Below are 21,076 nucleotides of genomic sequence, written 5' to 3' on the forward strand. Positions count from 1 at the left end.
TCATTTTTATTTAGCTTGCTGGTGTATCACTCAGCGTGAAGATACATGTGCTTCAGTTCCTATTGATGATGGCAATAAAATATGTGCAGCTTTCAGAATTGCAATTTTCGAAAGGAAATTAGCTTTCCACTGAGCAGCCTGGCACTGTGTTTGGATGATGACATCCCAATAAACAACCTACAAACAAACTCTCGACTCTAGAAATAAGTAGGACCTATTTATACACCAAAAGATGATTTTTAAGTGGGTAGGTGAAAAGAAAAAACAAGCTGAGAAGTCAGCAAGGAAACTCCCCTTCACCCAGGATCTTGAAGTGAGGAACTGTAGAGCCATTCACCAAAATGGAAAGTCTGCGTCACTAAGAGAGGGATGATGTTTCGGCACGTTTTCAGCTTGTTGAAAATGTCAACTCATTTGATTTGACACGACCACAGACTCAACTTAAAACATAAAAACCTGAAGACTTAGCCTTAAGACCAAGGAAACAAAGGGATTTCAACCAAGATCTTGGAAATATCAATCAGATGACGTGTATCCTAGCAACAGGAATGCTGGTAAAAGCTGTCTGACAAAGGTGAGGTTTCTCACTCTGAGGTTCTTTGAGATTGGTCTCCATGTGCATGCAAGTATAAAGTCCCCCGGCATTCTGAAGCAGTGTTGTGTCACTGCTGCTCTCCTTTTTGCTAGGGAAAATCAGAAAACTTTGAACTGTTCTTGAAGGAAGTCCAATCTAAGATAGGAGACTGGGTTACAAGCAGCTCTGAAGTCAAGGAGGCAGTGTCCTGAGAGGGGCAGTCGTGTGGGCTCTGCAAAGTCAAAGGATGGTTCTTGAGGAATTGAGCTGTTTGAGAGTTGGCCAGGGATGACAGTCTCCTTCCCGATCACCCTTTCCAAGCTGTGTATCGTGGCTTCTGCATTTTATGACTCCTCACTTCACTGGACTTTAGGACAAAGCTCAAGGAAAAAGCAGCCTCTGGCTAATGGGAAAACTGGCCCTTGGTTCCCAGAGGATAGGGACAAACCTTGCTGTCTTTTATAATGCCACCGATCTGAGCATCTAAGACCTATATCTAGAATATATAGATATTGTTAATCTTGATGAGGCACCAGCAAACTTTTTCTGTAAAGAATAAGGAAGAAAATATTTTTGGCTTTTCCGGCCACTCAGTCGCTGTCACAAATATTCAACTGTGCCACTGTAGCACCAGGGTAGCCATAGACAGTATGTAAAAGAATGGGTATGGCTGTCTCCAAATAAAACTACTTACAAAAATAGGTGGTGAGCCAGATTTGGTCCACAGGCCATAGTTTGCAGATTCCTGATCTTGATGAAAAACATCACACCCAACTAAGTTTTCCCATCAGAAAAGACCACTCCTTCAAATCTTTCTGGCCCCTGCCCTAGTTTGGCCCATCTTCTTCTCTTATTAGAAGACAGCATTCCTGCCTGTAGGCTTAAATGGCAGTAGTAGAGAACAGAAAGAAGGAGAGGAGAGGAGAGGAGAGGAGAGGAGAGGAGAGGAGAGGAGAGGAGGAAGAGGGAGGAGGAGGGACGGAGAGAGAGAGAGGGAGGGAGAAAGAAAGAGAGAGAAAGGAATGAAATAAGACAGGAAGGAAGAAGAGAGGGAGAGAGAGAAAAAGAGGAAGGAAGGAAGGAAGAAGGAAGGAAGGAAGGGAGAGTGGGTAGGGAGGGGGAGAAAGAAGAAAGAAAGAAAGAAAGAAAGAAAGAAAGAAAGAAAGAAAGAAAGAAAGAAAGAAAGAAAGAAAGAAAGAAAAAGAGAGAAAGAAAGAAAAAAAAAGGAAGGACAGGGAACAGGGAGACCCCTCTGAGAAGATGATTATTTGGACTGATACCAGGTATTGACGATGAATTGACAATGAATGATAAGCAACCACTTAAGGCACTGCACAGAAGAAACTGCACAGAGAAAGTACCTTTAAGTGTCCCTCAAATAAAGGATAAATGAAAAATTTTTATATGTAAACAAGCTGTAATACACTTATTAAAAAAATTAGGTCAGTACATCTACATGTGCATATAGGAAAAGATATCTAAGATTACTCTTAAGTAAAAATAAAAGCAACTTGCAGAAGTATTTTTAAAGTTTTAAAAAATTGAAATAAAAAACATCCTACGTATACACATGTTAACCCACCCCCAAGAAATTTCCGGAAGGATACCCAAGTGAAAGTTCAGAGTAGCAACTTCTAGGGGTGATAAAGAAAGGCTCTGATACATTGGCTTTCTATTTTATACCTGACTGTGCAGCTGGAATTTTTATAAACATGTATCTCTTCTATAATTTTAAACACAAAAAAATCAATTTTTCAAGGAAAAAAATTTTCCTCCATGAAACATTCTTCAGTGTTTTTAGTCTATAACTTATGGGTGAATTTTCCCTAACATACTGGGGGGAGATTCTTCTCATTCTCTTTACCATTAATGAAGTTTTTATCCCTCTCTCCTCACTTCCCATGGTAAGGGTCCCCATCCCTTCAATACTCTTCACACACACCACATGGCTGCTCACCCTCACAGTTTACCAAGGGTATCTTGTTTTTTAAGTTTTTTTATTTATTTTGAGAGAGAAAGAGAGTACATGTGGGAAAGGTACAGAGAAAGGGAGAGAGAGAATCCCAAGCAGGCTCCACACCGTCAGCACGGAGCCCGACGCAAATGGTGAGATCATGACCTGAGCCAAAATCAAGAGTCAGGTGCTTAACTGACTAAGCCACCCGGGCACCCCACTAAGGGTATCTTTTTTGACTGTATCATTGTGTCCAGAAGCATTGATTGAGATTCACCATTTTAAACAGGCTGGGGTTGGCAGATAAAATACAGAACACCCAGTTAAGTTTGGGTTTCAGATACACAGTGAATAATTTTTTAAGGTCTGTCCCAAATATCGCATACTAGAAAATTATACTAAACAAGTATTCTTTGTTCATCTGAAATTCAAATTTAAGTAAGCGTCCTGTTTTTGATTAGCTAAATCTGGCTACTTTAAAGCATACACATGCCCTAAATAAAAGATGTTAAAATCTTGAATGAAGGACATTAGATCTTCTCCATAAGCATTCCCTCCACAGAGTTGGAAGAATAATGGCGCATTTTTCCAAATCTTGACTCTGAACATAATCCCCATGGCTCCCTTTTCATTGCTTTCTTTCTCAAAAAGAAGAAGAAGAAGAAGAAGAAGAAGAAGAAGAAGAAGAAGAAGAAGAAGAAGAAGAAGAAGAAGAAGAGGGGGAAAAAAAAGAAAATCTAGGGGCACCTAGGTGGCTCAGTCAGTTAAGCATCCAACTTCAGCTCAGGCCATGATCTCCCAGTTCGTGAGTTTGAGCCCCGCGTCAGGCTCTGTGCTGACAGCTCAGAGCCTGGAGCCTGTTTCAGATTCTGTGTCTCCCTTTCTCTGTCTGCCCTCCCTGATTCATTCTTTCTCTCTCTCTCTCTCTCTCTCTCTCTCTCTCTCTCTCTCTAACATTAAAAATAATTTTTTTAATCCACACATGATAGAGTTTCATTTTGTGCTTCAGTATTTATTCCACTGTCCTTCCTTAAACCTTGTCTATATCCATGCTGACTTAGAGAGTCCAGCAGAGAGAGCCCTTGTCCTCATATAGATCCACGTCCTCGCGATGGCACGTATAATGCTCCAGAGCCAGACTCTGCTTTCCTTTGGGCAGTGGGGCTGAGCCCTGATTGCACCCAATAAACTTTTTCAAACATTCCCATCCTAGATAAATGAATGCAGACTCCAAAGCAGGGCGGCCCAGTCTTTAATATGTTCTAAAGTTCCCCAGGTGATTCTAAGGCGCAGCCGCCCTGGTGAACCATTGTCTTAGCACTAGGCCACCCTCGAGTTTTAAGGCGTGTAAAACCGTGCCTCTCAAACTTCCTCTGCATGGAGATAAGCTTGGGATGCTGTTAAGTTGCAGATCCTGGTTCCATGATTCTGGAGTGGGGCCTGAGAGTCTGCCTTTTTAGTAAGCTCTCAGGTGATGCCGCTGCTGCTGCTCGACCTTGACACACTTGGAGGAGCAAGGCCCTTAAGTACAATGCGGGGCCAAAACACCTGGCGACCAAAGTCATTGCCACTTTATACTTTATAATCCATTGAAGAAGCGAAATAATAAAACCTGGTAATAAAAACTTTCTCTGGATCCACACAGATCTAAGACTAGCACCATATGTGAACTGCACTTCCAAGTCGCAACTTTTCTGGATCCGTTTCCTATCTGTGGGAAGCTAACGAGAAAATAATAATGGTTCCAGTTCCAGCACAGATTTTTCTCAGACACAAATAGTTGGAAACCTCAGGCTAAAACTTCCTGTCTCAGGGTCACGAAACCCCAAAAGATGTGTCAGACTTACCTGTGGAATGACTTCACTCCCAAGTATTTTCAAATAGGAGCGACAACATCCTGGTTTCCACCTGCCGCGGACAAGCGTGAGACTCAGGAGCCCCCCGGCCCGCCCCGCCCCCCCCCCCCCCCCCGGGCTCTGGGGTGAATCTCAGCTCTCTCACTGACAGGCTGTGACCTGGGGCAAGTTATGTCACCTCTCTCACCCCTTAGAGCCCTCAGGTATCTCCTGGAAAAAGGAAATACAGGGGCAGCCTGGGTGGCTCAGTCGGCTAAGTGTCCAACTCTTGATCTTGGCTCAGGTCATGATCTCATCATTCGTGAGTTTGAGACCCACATCAGGCTCTGGACCGACAGCTCAGAACCTGCTTGAGATGATCCCTCCCTCTCTCTCTGCCCCTACCCCCTAGTGCGCGTGCTCTCTCTCTCTCTCAAAACTAGATAAATAAACACTTTTTAAAAAAAGGAATACAAACGGACATGTAGATGAAATTATAGGTAAGGTATCTGGTTAGCCCAGTGCCTGGTACATTGGTCACATTAAATCTTTGCTGCCATTGGTATGGGTCCTCCTCCATTTATAAGTTAGGTAGAAATATAAGCCTTGACGTGTTAGGTAGAAAGTTAGGTAGAAAGTTAGGTCGAAATATAAGCCTTGCAGAGAGAAGTTGGATTGCTGCATTCAGGTACAGCACACACACCAAAGTCCTGTTGCCCTCCACGCTCTGGCTTTTGGTTCGAGCCCGAGTGAAGGACAGCAATTGTGCCCACAAACAAATGTAACAATAAGCACATCAGATCTGCACACATTAAGAAACCATATAAGGCTTGAAGGCAAACAAAATCCATCAGGTTCTTCTCCCACTTCATAGAAAAGGAAGTTTGTCTTGTGACCAGGGCTGCTTCCTTTTAAGGCCACGGAAGAGAGAACTAAGGACAGCTTGCGTTACTTGGTGCACCCTTTATAGGAGCAGAGCCTTCCAGTGCGATGCTATTAGTGGGGTCTGCAAATGGCAGGAGAGAGGAGCCAGTGAAAAGAAAAGTGCCATAGCTTTTTAATATGGATGAGAAGCTGCCTGCTCTCTCCTAAGCTACTGGGTAGCTACAAGAGTAGCAAGGAATTCAACCATATTTACAGGTAGTCTCTGGAATGAAGGGTAGACGGCAGAGGTGACGTTGTTCAGAGCCATGCGGTGGTGGAAAACCTACCAGTATCGAGTCTGGCTTCTGGGAGACAATCCCTGGTTTGTTTCAGCAGAGAGACAACCAAAATGCAAAAATAGCAGATAACCCTTGAAATGCCAGTGTCAGCCCCCAAAGAACAGCTTCCAGGGATGAGGGGTGGGTGGACTTCCAGAGACACAGATTCAGATTCTAAGTTTAGCCTGGACTTTCTGAAGCTGCTTAGCAGTACCAGGGGAAAGATTTGGTGTGAAGGTGGCTAAGAATAGCAGCTCAAATCAGACTGTGGAATTAGATGAGTCTTGATCAGCCGCATGCCTCCCACCCCCCAGTCTCTCCCTTCCTCCCCAGTCCCAGTTGGACCTGAATATCCTTAACACTGGAGAGGCGGGGCTCTGAGACTGAGCTTAGACCCAGAACAATGACAACAAGAGCTGACATGTGAGTGATTAGGACGGCAGGCCTTATGCTAAGTGTTCCACACAGATGGATTCATTTAAAACTCACCCAATACTGGGGCGCCCGGGTAGCTCAGTTGGCTAAGCATCTAACTCTTGATTTAAGCATCTGACTCTTGATTTTGGCTCAGGTCATGAGCTCTCGATTCGTGGGATTGAGCCCCACATCGGGCTCTGTGCTGACAGCATGGAGCCTACTTGGGATTCTCTGTCCCTCCCCTGCTCACTCTCTCTCTCTCTCTCTCTCTCTCTCAAAACAAATAAAAATAAACTTAAAAAAAGAAAAAAACCAACACCTCACCCAATACTACGAGTGTCGTTTACCTTGCAACTAGGGGTACTTATGCTTAGAGATATCCAGACAGTGATCAAAGGTCACTCAGCTGGTTGTGCTGGAAAAAGAACAATGGGGTTCTGGGAAATGGGAAGAAAAGTGAGAAGAACAGGAAGTTCTAGGACCTTGAGAAGGAGGACAGACCTTTAAGTACAGAAAGGACTGGACACTGGGGAGATGTGGTTGTCCTTCTCCATGGAAAATGACCAGGGACTTCTCACACTGCAGCAAGAGGGCAAGGAATTAGGTTAGATCCAAGGGGAGAAAAAGAAATCTGGGTTGTGAAAATGTGTGACATAGGATTCATTATTGAGGGACAATGAGAAATCTGCTAAGTTAATTAAAAACACACAGATGTCGGGTGGTTTTGTGTTTCTCCAGGTATATTCCACAGGATATTGGTTCTTGAAGACATTAGTAGGTGTAACCAAATACAGACAGGAAATACTGGGCTATTCAGAGTCAAACAGCTTTCCTGACTGGAGGAGCTCTAGGAGCTCTTAATGAGCTAATAGACGTTATGAATCTCTAGTAGTAGAATACAGTAGGAAGTGTTTCCCAAACTTATTTGACCAGAACCCTTTTTCAAACTAGCCTTTCCTCAAATACACATGAGTTTTCTAAGATGATCTAAGTCGGAATGTCCTGGAGGCCGGGGACTGGCTATGCTATTCAGAGCATGTTCCATGTATTTTGTCATCAGAATAAGGCATCACTTAGGAGCTGGTGAGAAATACAGAATCTTGACCCCACCCTTGACCTACAGAATCAGAAACTGCTTTTTAGCAGCATGCCCTGATGATGGGGCACCAGGGTGGCTCAGTCAGTTGAGCATCCCACTTTGGCTTGGGTCATGATCTCGCAGTTTGTGACTTTGAGCCCCACATCGGGCTCTGCCACAACAGCTTGGAGCTTGGAGCCTGCTTCAGATTCTGTGTTTCCCTCTCTGTATGCCCTTCCCTCACTTGTTCTCTCTCTCTCAAAAATAAGTAAACAAACTTAAAAAATAAAAAGAAAACAAACAAAAACGTATGCCCTGATGATGTATTTGCAGATTAAAGCTTGAGAAGCTCAAAACTTTTTCAAGCCTCAGGATTTGGTTACACCAAATTTCATAGCAACAACAGCCTGACATCAGCTGTCTGTTGCAAAACAAACACCCCAACATGTACCGTGTCTTGAAATACTAATGATTTCTTTCTCATGATTCCGCAGGTTGATTTGGCTCAGTTGGTGGGTTCTTCTACTTCAGGTGGCATGGGCTAAGGGCAATCACTAGGCTGCATTCGTGGGCTGGACTGTAAGATTCGAGGTTTCACTCATATCCAGGGCCTCGGTGCTCATCCCTGGGTTTCTCTACATGGATAGCTTGGGCTTCCTCAAAGCACAGTGTTCTTTGGGCTTTGGATTTCTTACGTGGCAGCTGGCTTGCAGAAAGTAGGACATAGGTCCTGTCAATTCTGGAGGCCTGGGCTTGGAGGACCCAGAACATCACGTCTGCTGCCTTCTATTTGTTAGTGGAAACAAATCACAAGTCCAATTAGATTCAAGGAGAGAGAAAATGGTTTACACCTCTTGATGGATGAAGTGGTGAGCATACGCAAAGAGGGAAGGAACTGGTGGTGGTCATCTTTGGAGAGTATCTATTGTACTGCCCCTCTTGGGTGATATCACATATTGTGCCTGAGCCCTCCCTAATCTCTAAGTGCTCAAAAAGTGCTCTGGTGTATGTCCTAGACTGGCTCTTTCTCTGAGGTAACCAGGCACCTCAACCCACTTTGCAAAAGGGAAGCTATGGCCCATCCATGGAGCATGTCAGTGCCATGGGGATGGGGGAATGGGTTAGGTCTCATCATTCATCAAATACTCAAACTATTTATTCTGGACCTACTGTGTGCCAGGAACTTATCACTGGGCATATAGCGGCATACGATAGTTTCATGCCTGCTCTCCGGAGCTTACATTCTAGTGGTAGGAAACAGCAAACTAGTAAACCATCAAATAAACACAATAATTTTAGAAAGTGATAAGGACTATGAAAAGAGTAAAATCACATACCGTAATTGTGAGTGACTTCCTCACTGAATTTAGGAGACCCAACAAGGTCTCACGGAGGAGGTGTCAGTGAACTAAGATCCAAAAAATGAGAAGAAGGCAGCCATTCAAAGAACCGAGGTCAGAGTGACCAAGTAAAATAAAAAGCCCCTGAGGCAGGGGCATGCTCTACATGCTGAAGGGACTGAAGGAAAGCCACTGTGCCTGGAGCACATTCTACAAGGGGAAGGTAGGCCGAGGTGAGGCTGGATTGCTGGGTGGGGGCCAGGGCTTCGTAGGGTTTTGTGGGGCTGAGTAGACCAAGGCAGGAACATAATGACTGGACCTGGGCAAGAATAACAGGGTAATGGAAAACCACTGGACAATTTAATACAGAAGGCGACACAGTTTGGCTTGCATTTTTTATGATTTCTCATTTTTTATGAGATGACTGGCTGCTATGTGAGAGAGAGATTATCGAAGGAGAGGCACAGAAACCAAGAGAGCACTTAGGGGCTGGTGTAACCATCCTGCACCACAGTGGAGCTCTGAGTACTAAAGGACCTGTGGAATGTCCCTTCCTCTCTATCCTGCTACTGGGGGGGAAATGCAGTCAACTGTCCTCAAAGCCCCTGTGTCCACTTGAAGAAATACACCTTAATTTAGGCCTTCACAGAGTAATATTGCCCAGCATATCTATCTTTTTTTCCTCTTATTGGGTTAAGGGGACGAAGATTAAAATAAAATTTTCCTACATGTCCTTTGGTACGTAGAAATATGGTGACTTTGAGACTCTCATTTCCTTCCTTAATCATCCAGTGTCTTGACCTAAAGCAATTGGTCAGAATTAGCAAAAGGCCAGTGTGATACCACAGTGAGCTTTGGTAGCAGTTGGATGACACCAGCTGATTAACATCAGTTATCTTTGTTCATGTTTCAGATATTTTGGCAATCTCTAGCCTTCCGAGATTAAACACAAAGAAAATGCTATATGATTCCTGTCTTCCAGTTCGGACCCAGAATGTGCACAGATGCCTTAGCTAGTGCCCACCCCCACCCCCTAGCTACTCCTGACTTGTGACAATGCTAAGTGACAAAGTTTGCCTTTCTTGTTTCTAAGATAGTCCTTTTAAATCCTTTACATGTCAGTTTCTGGTCTTGCAAGCCCTGAGCATGACATCACGTTTAATTTTCTGAGACCACCAGTTTTTACATACTTTTTCTTTTCAATAAAGGTGATTCACGCAATACATAACTAAACAAAGTTCATATTTATACTGTTGCTGTTTCATGTAAGTTTTAAAATCAGAAACAACTACTTCTCAAGCCCTCTCTCCAAATCTTGTTTCTAACACATAATCATCATTGGGTGCCTGGGTGGCTCAGCTGGGTGTCCGACTTTGACTCAAGTCATGATCTCATGGTCCGTGAGTTCAAGCCCTGCATAGGGCTCTGTGTTGATAGCTCAGAGCCTAGAGCCTGCTTCAGATTCTGTGTCTCCCTCTCTCTCTGCCCCTCCCCTGCTCACACACACACTCTCTCTCTCTCTCTCAAAAATAAACAAACACAAATTTAAAAAAATTTTAATAGTCATCATCAATAACCTCTTCCTCTGAGAAGGTTGTAAGAAGTATCACTTTGCACATTATTGGCTCCTTCAAAATAAAGCATTCATTGCACACCCACTACTTGCCAGGCTTGTGCCATGTGCCCTCAGGAAATTCACAATCTAATGCACTTTCAACCATGGTGCTCTAATCAATTAAGAACTTAGTAAATGACGTTTGGTCATGATAGTTATTTTCTTTCAACTCGGTTGGGTAGAAGTTATAACAAACAGCCTAGGTAAACTACGTGTAGTAAACGACAAGGAGAGAGGCCAGGAGTACAGAAGATCTAGCAACACACAACTTATTTCCACCTTCATTGATTTCCCCAAAACCTCTTTTAACGTTTGCAGCTAAGAGGAGAACAAGCAGTTTGAGACCTCAACCCTAATAACCACTTTTCCATGAACTGATAAGACAAAGGACTCAGTTTCCCCAAGAGTTCGTCAATAAAGGCAAAGAGTGGCTTTCTCTCCCTTATTCCTCTGAGAGCTTGGAAGAATCGTCTTGTTTCTTGCGCATTATGTTCCAGAAGCTGTCACTTATAAACAGAGGTAATAGGATTGGTAGTAAGCTGAGCTGAGGAGGGGAAGGAAGAGAGAAGGCAGGGAGAGAGAAAAGATGGTTAAATAAAGAAGGGGGGGGAAAGAAACGGAGATGAGAGATTATTAGAAAAGAAGTAATGATGGGGTGCGTGGATGGCTCAGTCAGGTGAGCGTCCAACTTTAGCTCAGGTCATGATCTCACGGTTCGTGGATTTTACCCCGTGTCAGGCTCTGTGCTGGCAGCGTGGAGCCTGGAGCCTGCTTCAGATTCTGTCTCCCTCTCTCTCTCCGCCCCTCCCCTGCTGGCACTCTGTCTCTTCCTCTTAAAAATAAGTAAAGATTAAAAAAAAATTTTTTTTTTAAAAGAAAAGAAGTGATGAAAGGTGCCTGGGTGGCTCAGTAGGTTCAGCATCCAACTTCAGCCCAGGTCATGATCTGGGAATTTGAGTCCCATGTTAGGCTCTGTACTGACAGCTCAGAGCCTGGAGCCTGCTTCAGATTCTGTGTCTCCCTCTCTCTCTGCTCCTCCCCTGCTCGTGCTCTCTCTGTTTCTCTCTCAAAAATAAATAACATTTAAAAAAAATTAAAAAGAGACAGAAGAAAAGAAGTGATGAGTTTAGGATCACTGTATCCCAAACCAGAAGTGCAAACTCATTTCTCCCACCGTCCCTTAAATCATCAAGAGACTGAGACAAAGTGGCAGAGGTGGGACCAGAACCAGGCTCTTCTGATTCTCAGAGCCTTTTTTCTTCCACATTTACTTTATTACATGGTGATTTTGAGGATCTTGAGAAACTCTGCCTCCGTGCGTGTCTGTGACATAGCACCTTACGTTGTGTATAGCCAGGGTAGAGAGCCTTGTAAAGCACTGTGGCTTGGTCTTAGTTTAGAATCCCATTCAGTTTCAGTGCCCTCAACCCATGGGGTTTCTCCCTGCTAGCTGCTGGTGGGATGCAGGTGGTCATTGGAAGGAGAGACATCTAAAAGCAAATGAAAGAATGATTTTCAGTCGCTCGGGGTCAATGGCACAGGAACCAATCTGATAGTGGCAGCTCCTTGCTGAGGACCTGGAATCCAAAAGATGAAGATCTCCGGAAAATGCCTGGCAGAGAGCATTCTATAAATTTTCGATAAATGAGTAAATAATCCTGCCCTCTGCTCCGTGTCTTACAACACAGTCCTGAGCACAGAGGAGAGGCTTGAACACACAAAAGGAGAAGGAAAACATTTTAAAGGTAGAAAATAAAATCATAATGCATCGGTTCCTCTGTTGCCTAGGCGTTCAGTTCAAAGGAGATCTATTTAACAGCCAGGAATGCCCCTCCTGAAACTGTTATTTAAATACCAAGAACTGATACTTCAGCACTGAGTGGGTGAGTGAGGTGAGGCGTGGGGCACCTGTGAAGTAACGAACAGTAAACACATTAAGTCAGAGACAAACAGAAGTAGGGGCCTGTTCCACCAGCCCTGGAGGCAGGGAGAGCTGAAGACCATGGGGAGCTAATGACACCAGGATAATTTGGTCCTGGACTTGGTGGAGAAGAGGAGGAGCCAGTAAGAGGATCCTTGATTCCAGGTGGGGATGCGGCAAAGGAAGGTCTGCCAGCCCCACCTCTGGACTGCAGTCTTGACACTGACCTGAGCACACACGAGCCCTGCTGAGGTCTCTAACACCCTGATTCACGTGTGGGGAGGAGAGTGGAGGCTTAACCGAGGAGAAAAGGCAAGGAGTCCCAATTTGTTTTTATACTAAGAGGCAAATATTCAGACATTCAAGCAAATAGTAAGAAAAGAAACCAAATTTTCAGTACATGAGATATCCAAAACCTCATTTCTGACCCCTTTAAAACCAGCAGGGTTTAGGGGCACCTGGGTAGTTCAGTAGGTTGAGTATCGGACTTCAGCTCAGGTCGTGACCTCGTGGTTGGTGAGTTCCAGCACCACATCGGGCTCGTTGCTGTCAGCACAAAGTCCGCTTTAGATCCTCTGTCCCCCTCTCTCTCTGCCCTTCCCCTGCTTGCACTCTCCCTCTCTCTCTCTCTCAAAATAAATAATAAACTGGGGCGCCTGGGTGGCTCAGTCGGTTAAGCGTCCGACTTCAGCTCAGGTCATGATCTCCCGGTCCGTGAGTTCGAGCCCCGCGTCGGGCTCTGGGCTGATGGCTCAGAGCCTGGAGCCTGTTTCAGATTCTGTGTCTCCCTCTCTCTGACCCTCCCCCGTTCATGCTCTGTCTCTCTCTGTCTCAAAAATAAATAAACGTTAAAAAAAATTTTTTTTAATAGATAAATAATAAACTTAAAGAAACAGTGGGTTGTATCCAATGGAGACAGGGATTAGCTGTACATCCTTAGCACTTACACTTATAAGACTACCTGCTCTAAGAGTCCTCTTGTCATCTCTTCTAAGATAATAAGTTCCTTGAGGGCAGGACCCAGATCTATTTCATCTCTGTATCTTTCAGCACGGAGCACAGTGGTTTGCACTGTTGAAAGGCTTATCATGGAGGAAGGCTATCCCCACAGGCTTTCCCAGAGGTCTTTCCTCTCTCCCCACACACTCCATATTTTATTCCAAAGCCATATTAACCTTTGTAATATACAATTCTGAGTATGTCCTATTTGTACTCAAAACTGTCCATGGTTCCCTAGTGCATACAGTTTATCAAGTCCACTGTCACTGGCTGATGGGCATGGCCAATCTACCATGCCAGCCTTGTCTCACCCCTTCCCCTTTAAACCCCGTCTGCTTTACAGCCCTCTGCCTGCAACTATTCCCTAATTCCCAAACACTCTCCATGCTCTCCAGTTCTGTACCTCTACTCACGCCTTCCTTCCGCCTGGGAAACGGCAGCAGAAAGACCAGACGAGGAGTCTGGACACTTGTTAAATCCCACCATTAGCTGTGTGACCTATGGCAATATGGGGTTTTTGTTTTGCCCGCCGAGTCTCATTTCTTCATCTTTAGAATTAGAGATCATACTAGTAACCTTGCAGAGTTGTTGTGGAGAGGCATAAAATTAGATGCCCTCTGCGAAAGCGCCAGGTACTGTAGCTGCTCCATCAGTGTTTGTCCCTCCTCTTTACGATCCTTCTGGCCTGAGCACACACTGGCGAGAGAAGAGCCTCTCCCTGCACCGAACCTGAGCAAGTAGGTAGGGGAGGGTCCAGCCCCAGGTTAGCCACGTGGAGGCAGACAGCCCGTGGATGACACAGCCACCTGTCCTCAGACTCAGACCTGGAGTCAGAGAGGTAGAAAATCCTGGCAGATTATCCAGCCAATCTTCTGTTTCAGAGATAAGGAAACTGAACCCCAGCGAGGAACCAAGGCTGGGCTCCCGCCTTCTGTGCATTACTCTGCCCCATGCCGGGAATAAGAGCTAATGCTCACAGGAATGCCTCAGGCTGAGGCTGGAACCGGAATCACAGACTAAAGAGCTTCCTTCAGAAGCGTCCACTCCACCACCTTGCTCCAGACAGGCCTGATGCATCTACTACTCACTCAGTGCCTATGGGGCTCCTACAAAATGTTAGCTCCACACCGACAAGAAGGGTAGTAAAATGTCTGAGATGGACACCATCCCACCCTTAAGATTCACAACCCAGCCAGGGAGGTGTCATGTGTTTAAACAGCTGCCATGCAGCATGGGAACTGCGTCCACCCCACCGCAGGAACACCGAAGGACTGGGCCAAGCTCCCTGGTAGAGCAGAAAACACTTTCCAAAGCAGACAGATGAGTTAGGCCTTGAAGGATATGCAGGCCAAGTACCCGGGTGTTGGGAAGGACATTCTCCTTTGGTCATTGATTTTTGCTGTGCAAACAATTACAATAGCAGATGCTGGGGGTGGGGCCACACACCGGAGTCTGCCGGTGACGATCCGCTCCATGAAAGGCAGCCAGGAACTCTCTCAGGATGCGCCAGGCCCCGGAACATTTTTGAGCCAAATACCTGCTGTCGTTCCTAATGTATTTGTTTTACAAAGGTTACTTCCAAGGGTCCCTCATCACCTCCTTTATTAGCGAGACTGAAGAGGGCCTAGATGAAATAAATCAGAACCTCAGATATGGGAGTTTTCATCCAGAAAAAAAAAAAAAGGCAAACACAAATGGGAAACCTCTTAAGTGAGAAATAAGTGAGTAACCTCTCAAAAGAAAAGGTATTGGTGCACAGTGGGCTGGTTGGCTCCCTCCAGGAAGAAGACAAGACCGAGTTAGAGGGACACCTGGGCAGCTCGGTTGAGCATCGGACTTCAGCTCAGGCCATGATCTCATGGTTCATGAGTTCAAGCCCCACATCAGGTTCACTGCTTGTTGGCGTGGAGCCCACTTCACATGTGCAGGTGGGAAGGGATTTATTTCAGGGTATGAAGTGGCTTACAGAATCGTTGGAAGGGCTGAAGAAATGGGCTGTAAGTAGAGCTGTCGGTGGAGCCTCGGGAAGCACCCTGTCCCCACCTCTCTCTCTCTGCCCTTTCCCCACTTGCGCTCTCACACTGAAAAATAAATAAATCTTAAAAAAAAAAAAAAAAAAAAGACTGAGCTAGGAATCCAAGAGATTTGTTGGAGATGAGGCCTGCGAAGAGAAAGAAGACAGGAGGCAGGAGGGAAAGACCTCAGACCATGATAGAGGCCTGACACCTATGAAAGGTAAAGGGCAGAAAGGAGGATTGGCAGGAAGTTCAGGTGCAAAGATTGCCTCTAGAGGTGAAACCATTGGCCCCTGGGCCTCCCTGAGCTCAGTGTTGGCGAGGGCTACCTGGGTAGTGCTAGATCAGTCCCAAAACCAAAGCAGATCCCCAGGGAACTGCTGCTGACAGCAGGCCTTGCTGTGGGTTCTCGCTTAAAGAAAGATCTCAGCCCACATCTCCATGGCTGCTGTATACATACATGCATCCTCCTGGAGTACGAGAATTTGGAGGAGAATTTACTGTGCTGGTACTTAGAGACTTGTTCTAGGAATGTGGGAAGTAGATCCTGATCTTAAGATAACAGAGTAATTGTAGGCTCTGTTTGTTGGTTAATTATTGGTGTCTGGCAGGGAAAACTCAATCACTAGTGTTTAGGACTGGCCTGGGTTGGGAGTACAGCTTTGGTCCTGGAACTCTTGGCTCCCTAGGAACCAAATTCTTTGCTTGAGCAAGCTGCTCAACTGTCTGACCACCAAATGAAAAGAAGTAAAATGGAAAGAGTCAATGCTCTCAGCCAGGTAGACACAATGGAGGAGGCCAAGAGGAATAATCTACTAGATTTTACAACCATAAATACAGGATTCCATTGGTCTTTTCTCCCGGTGAATAGCCAGCTGTCCTAGTAGCTGGCACATGGAGGCCCTTAATATATATATGGGATGAATGAATGAATGAATGAATGAACAGATGAATGTCACCTCCCTGTGTTTAGCTTCACAGACATACTCCTTTGATTTTGTTTTCTGTATTTGTACATACCATGCTGTAGCGGCTGGGGTTAAACTTTCTAACAAGTGTAGGTGGGAAGGGATTTATTTCAGGGTATGAAATAGCTTACAGAATCGTTGGAAGGGCTGAAGAAATGGACTCTTCGGTTGAGCTGTCAGTGGGGGACTCAGGAAGCACACTGAAGAACCAGCCCATCCAGGGGGCTGCTTCCTCTTCAACCACCTTGCCGCCTCCACTGGCACCACACTGCCACGGCGGCCCTCTGGAAGCTGCCAACATCTGGAATCTTCCACCGCTGCCAGCTCTGGATCACACCACAACTGCTGCGATACCAGTGAATGCCCCATACTGCCCCCTCGCCACCCAAGAAAGTGATAAATGGACTCTGGAAAGGCTAAATGCCTCCACGTGCTTTTTGGACCTCACAAGCAGCAAAAGGATGGACCCTGCCCCATGTCTCTCTTCCAAATCGACAAGAGTGCCACATGTTGGTCAAGTTTGAATCGGAAGCCTAGCTTCCGAGGAGTTGACAAAATGTTTAATTCCAGCCTCTGCAGGATAGAGGCAAGTACTCTCAAAGCGAGGGAGGAAACCACAGAGAAGGTCCCGTTCTCTATTCTGTGTCAGTCACAACCTAGGCACCCTCAGGCCAATCTTTGGGTTGCATCCTCACTTGTGAAAAGGTTTAAAACAACTTGAGTGCATTTTCTATAGAGATAAAAGAGCAGGAATCATCGATCATTAGTTGTCCTCCACAAAGGGACATCGTCTATAGGCTTTGGCTGCCTGTACACTCCACCCCATTCGGAATGTCACGTGGCCGCTGAGGTCACTTTGTAATTGTGACTTTTGTGAGGTCAAACACTTAACAAGCCTAAGTACTCCGTAGCAACACCAAACCGCAACTTCTAGGTTTGGCCTTTGGTGTTCTTATAACTTCTGTATCTCCATGTAGAAGGTTCTGGTATTATCATTATAACCTTGTTGCCATTACTCAGGAAAAACACCTGCTGCATGTCAAGCACTGTTTATATATGTAAGAGGCATGTTGAATAAGTATGACTCGTGATGTACTCAGAATGTACTCAGTACTGTTTTTGTCCCCTAAAAAACCTTAATGTTTTTTTCAGTGTGTTAACCTCCCTTGCCCTTGGATAAAAAAAAAACCCTGGCAGGTGTTTTGGCTTTTTTGCTCACTTCTAGGTAATAGCACAGTATTGGAGTCACTTTAGGCACAAAGACATTCTCATTTTCATCAAAATAAGGTCTAGTCTCATGTAATGGTCAAGAGGCTGAACCCCACTTAGTATTGAATCCTCTCTCCATGGGCCAGCCACAGTCTGGAAGCCCACAGTGGAGCAAGAGGCTTGATATCAGCTTTCCTCTTCCTACCACAATCTTCCCCACTGTCAGATCTAAAGGAGAAAAGGAGGAAAGGAGTGAGGAGAGGTTAGGGCACAGGACCATACTTGATGGATGGCTCTGTGCTTCCTGGGCCTGGCATATGGTTCATGTTGGTATCCTTGGGTAGGAGAACTCTTTCTCTCTTTTGTAGTGTTGCATGGGTCCTCTCCTAGACTCACCTCTCCTGCAGACCTTTTTGACCTGGAAAACACACTTCTATTCTTGGTGGCCTCTTCCAACTCCTTCCTCATCCCCTGGGCATTAAGCAGTGTACCTCTGGCTCTTTTCTATGGGGTTTCTCCTCTCTTCTCTGAGACAGGACCACTCTTATTGGATGGTACCCAGCCTCACATCTCTCCCAGGTAGCCTTTGTCTAGCCCACAGGAAATGCATCCCTGCCCTGAAAAGACCTTGATCTGCCTGAGGGGCTGAGGGACATGAAACACGTCCTCAGAGTCGCTTCTTCTGTAAATCTGCAGAGGGTATGGAAGTGGTAGGCTTTGTTTCACACTTTCATTGGTAGGTCCCTGACCCTTTATACAGTGAGTTCCTCAACAATAGAAATCCTGCTTGCATTGTTCTCCCCCGTCACTAGCCATTCCCTCCACATCCTTCAAAATCCAGCTCATTCTTTATTCCTTTCGTAAAGTATGAAGTCTTTTTAGATCTTTCTGACTGGCTAATGTTTCTCAATCTTTCACGTTTATCAACCTTTCACAGGCCCTCCATGTTTGCCTTATCCATGAAGCCCTGATCTACCTGAATGCCCCCATCAACACAATTAGCTCCCTCCTTGGAGCTCCCTTAGGACATTTACATAAATCCATTGCTACATTTTGTGTTGCTTTCTCCCCTAGCTCTTTGCCTTACATAGTAGCCTAAGAACTCTTCAAGAACAGCACCTATGTCTTAGCCAATCGATGCCTCTAAGTCAACTCATACCATACCACACTTAGTCAGCTCCTACCTCTAGCATCATACTCAGCCCATCAAAGGCAATCAATTCATTTATCCAACATGTGCTTATTTTTTTTAATATAAGTTATTGTCAAGTTGGCTAACATACAGTGCACACAGTGTGCTCTTGGTTTCAGGGGTAGATTCCCATGATTCATCTCTTACATACAACACCCAGTGCTCATCCCAACAAGTGCCCTCCTCAATGCCCATCACTCATTTTCTCCCCCTCTCCTGCACTCCCCTTCTATCAACCCTGTTTGTTCTCTGTATTTAAGAGACTCTTATGGTTTGCCTCCTTCTCTCTCTGTTTGTAACTATTTTTTCCTCTTCCCCTCCCCCATGGTCTTCTGTTAAGCTTCTCAAGTTCCACGTATGAGTGAAAACATATGATATCTGTCTTTCTCTGACTGACTTATTTCACTTAGCATAATACCCTCCAGTTCCATCCACGTTGCTGCAAACGGCAGGATTTCATTCTTTGTCATTGCCAAGTAGTATTCCATTGTATATATAAACCACATCTTCTTTATCCACTCATCAGTTGATGGACATCTGGGCTATTTCCATAATTTGGCTATTGTTGATAGTCCTGCTATAAACATTGGGTACGTGTGCCCCTATGAATCAACACTCCTGTATCCTTTGGATAAATTCCTGGTAGTGCTATTGCTGGGTCGTAGGGTAGTTCTATTTTTAATTTTTTGAGGAACCTCCACACTGTTTTCCAGAGTGGCTGCACCAGTTTGCATTCCCACCAGCAGTGCAAGAGGCTTCCCGTTTCTCCACATCCTCACCAGTATCTGTTGTTTCCTAAGTTGTTAATTTTAGCCACTCTGACTGGTGTGAGGTGGTATCTCAATGTGGTTTTGATTTGTATTTATCCACCATGGGCTTACTGAGCAACTACTATGAACACTGAGGTCACCATGGTGAACCATGGTGAAGGCATTTGCCTTCATGGTACTTGAAGGAAACCAAGAGCATTGGTGGCATGTCACAGAATTTCCCTTGCTGAGGTCCTGGTCTGTGCTGGGCCCCTTGCAGGTGCATCCCCATAAATAGGTTCAGTGGGATTCTCCACTACTTCACATGGAGGTCCAGCACACTTCGAAACACTTGCCACAAATATCTCTGGAGAAGTCTGACCTATTCCAGAAATGTGGATTCACCCATTCAGTGGCACAGTTTATTCAAAAGAAAGCCTGTGAGTGACCTGAAAGTCTAATATTGGGGAATGTTTTATACTTCATGAGAAAAGTTATGCTCCACAGAGGGGTGTGCCCCTCCCCTTGAGTCACCCAACCACGCTCCCAACCCAGGCTTCCCCAGCAATGACACTGGTCTGTGAATGCAGAAAGGGGAAAAAAAAAGGCTCACATAGCAAATGTTCTTGCCTTCGCTTCTAATAAACGAGTATGGCTTCTTGAGTTTCTAGATCATGGGACTATTTGTTTTGTTGTACTTCTTTACGTGAGGTGGAGAAGGAGTGTAACCATAAGGCAGATCATACCTGAACATTGGAAGTGAAAAATACCTGAGTCTGAATCTATAGTGATAACAAATTCTGTGCAGCAAGCACACTGGCAGCAACAGCCTTCTCATAGAGGGTGACCTAAGGGCAATGGGGCCTAGGAAGGACCTTCTATCCAAAACACATTTCTTCCCTCACTCTACAACACGAAGCAAGAAATTCTCACCATGGCACTCTGGCTAAAATAAGATGTTTCTAGACACTCCATGTTTAGATAGCCATGAAGGGCAGTGGACGTCAGAAACTCCAATGATAGTTATTGACAATAGATTCCTGGACCCTAAATATTTTCATTCAGAGAGGTTTCAGAATGCAAAACACTGTAGAATTTTCTATAGCTTTTTCTATACTTGTTATAGAATTTACTCTGTATAGATTCAATCCGTCAAATGTCTGTGCCTGATCTCAAAGGACACAGGATCGCGGAGACCTGACAAAGGAAAAGTTGACAGACCATGTCCAGACTTTGGGATCGACACAGAGGAGAGCAGTCCCGGGGAGGCAAAGCTGTGGGAGCCCAGGAGCTGAAGGAACCCCTCACAGAAGACAAGCTCCACATCATATCAATGCCTAGGCTGCTGGTCACTGGAAAGGAAGGGAGGCAGCAGGCTGGTGTTCAACATAGAGTTATAGATAGCAAAGGCACATGGGAAATTTTTCTTTTAAAATCTTCCTACTTTCTCAGAAGCCTTCCTCGCTAGGACTCCTCTGTCCTGCACAGCCCTTTCTTATAAAAGAGGGTGTCAGTACCACAAAACCAAATTGTGAGTCAGCTAAGCTGCCAGCTTCCTGGAGGCAATCACCGAGCACGAGACTGGCTCAGATTGGACAGAACTGGCTTTTCCAGGTGTCTTGACTCAACCAGCTGATCCAGAATGTCCTTGCAGAGATGAAGTGTCCCTTCAGCAAACACCATTGGTCTCCTCCTGGCATTTGGAGCTGGGATTTGCTTTACAACCCTGACAGTAGAGACCAGGAATAGAAATGAGACATTCTCAGAGCCACCAGGCCCAGCAGGAGCACTGCTCCACCTACAAGAGACTGCTGCAAAAGAAAAAAAAAAATAGGCTAAGATGATGCTGAATCTGCAAATGTATAGGCAAATTTTAAGCCTGAAACTCTGCCCTAGTGGCTCTCCCTTGTGGACCCACTACTCCTGTTTCATAGGCCTCATTATTCCACACTCCATCCTCTGCCCCCAGTAGATGCCATGGAGAGTCCAAATTCCCTGCATTTGCTCC

This window comes from Panthera leo, chromosome B3 (assembly GCF_018350215.1).
Source record: "Panthera leo isolate Ple1 chromosome B3, P.leo_Ple1_pat1.1, whole genome shotgun sequence".
Classification (NCBI taxonomy): Eukaryota; Metazoa; Chordata; class Mammalia; order Carnivora; family Felidae; genus Panthera; species Panthera leo.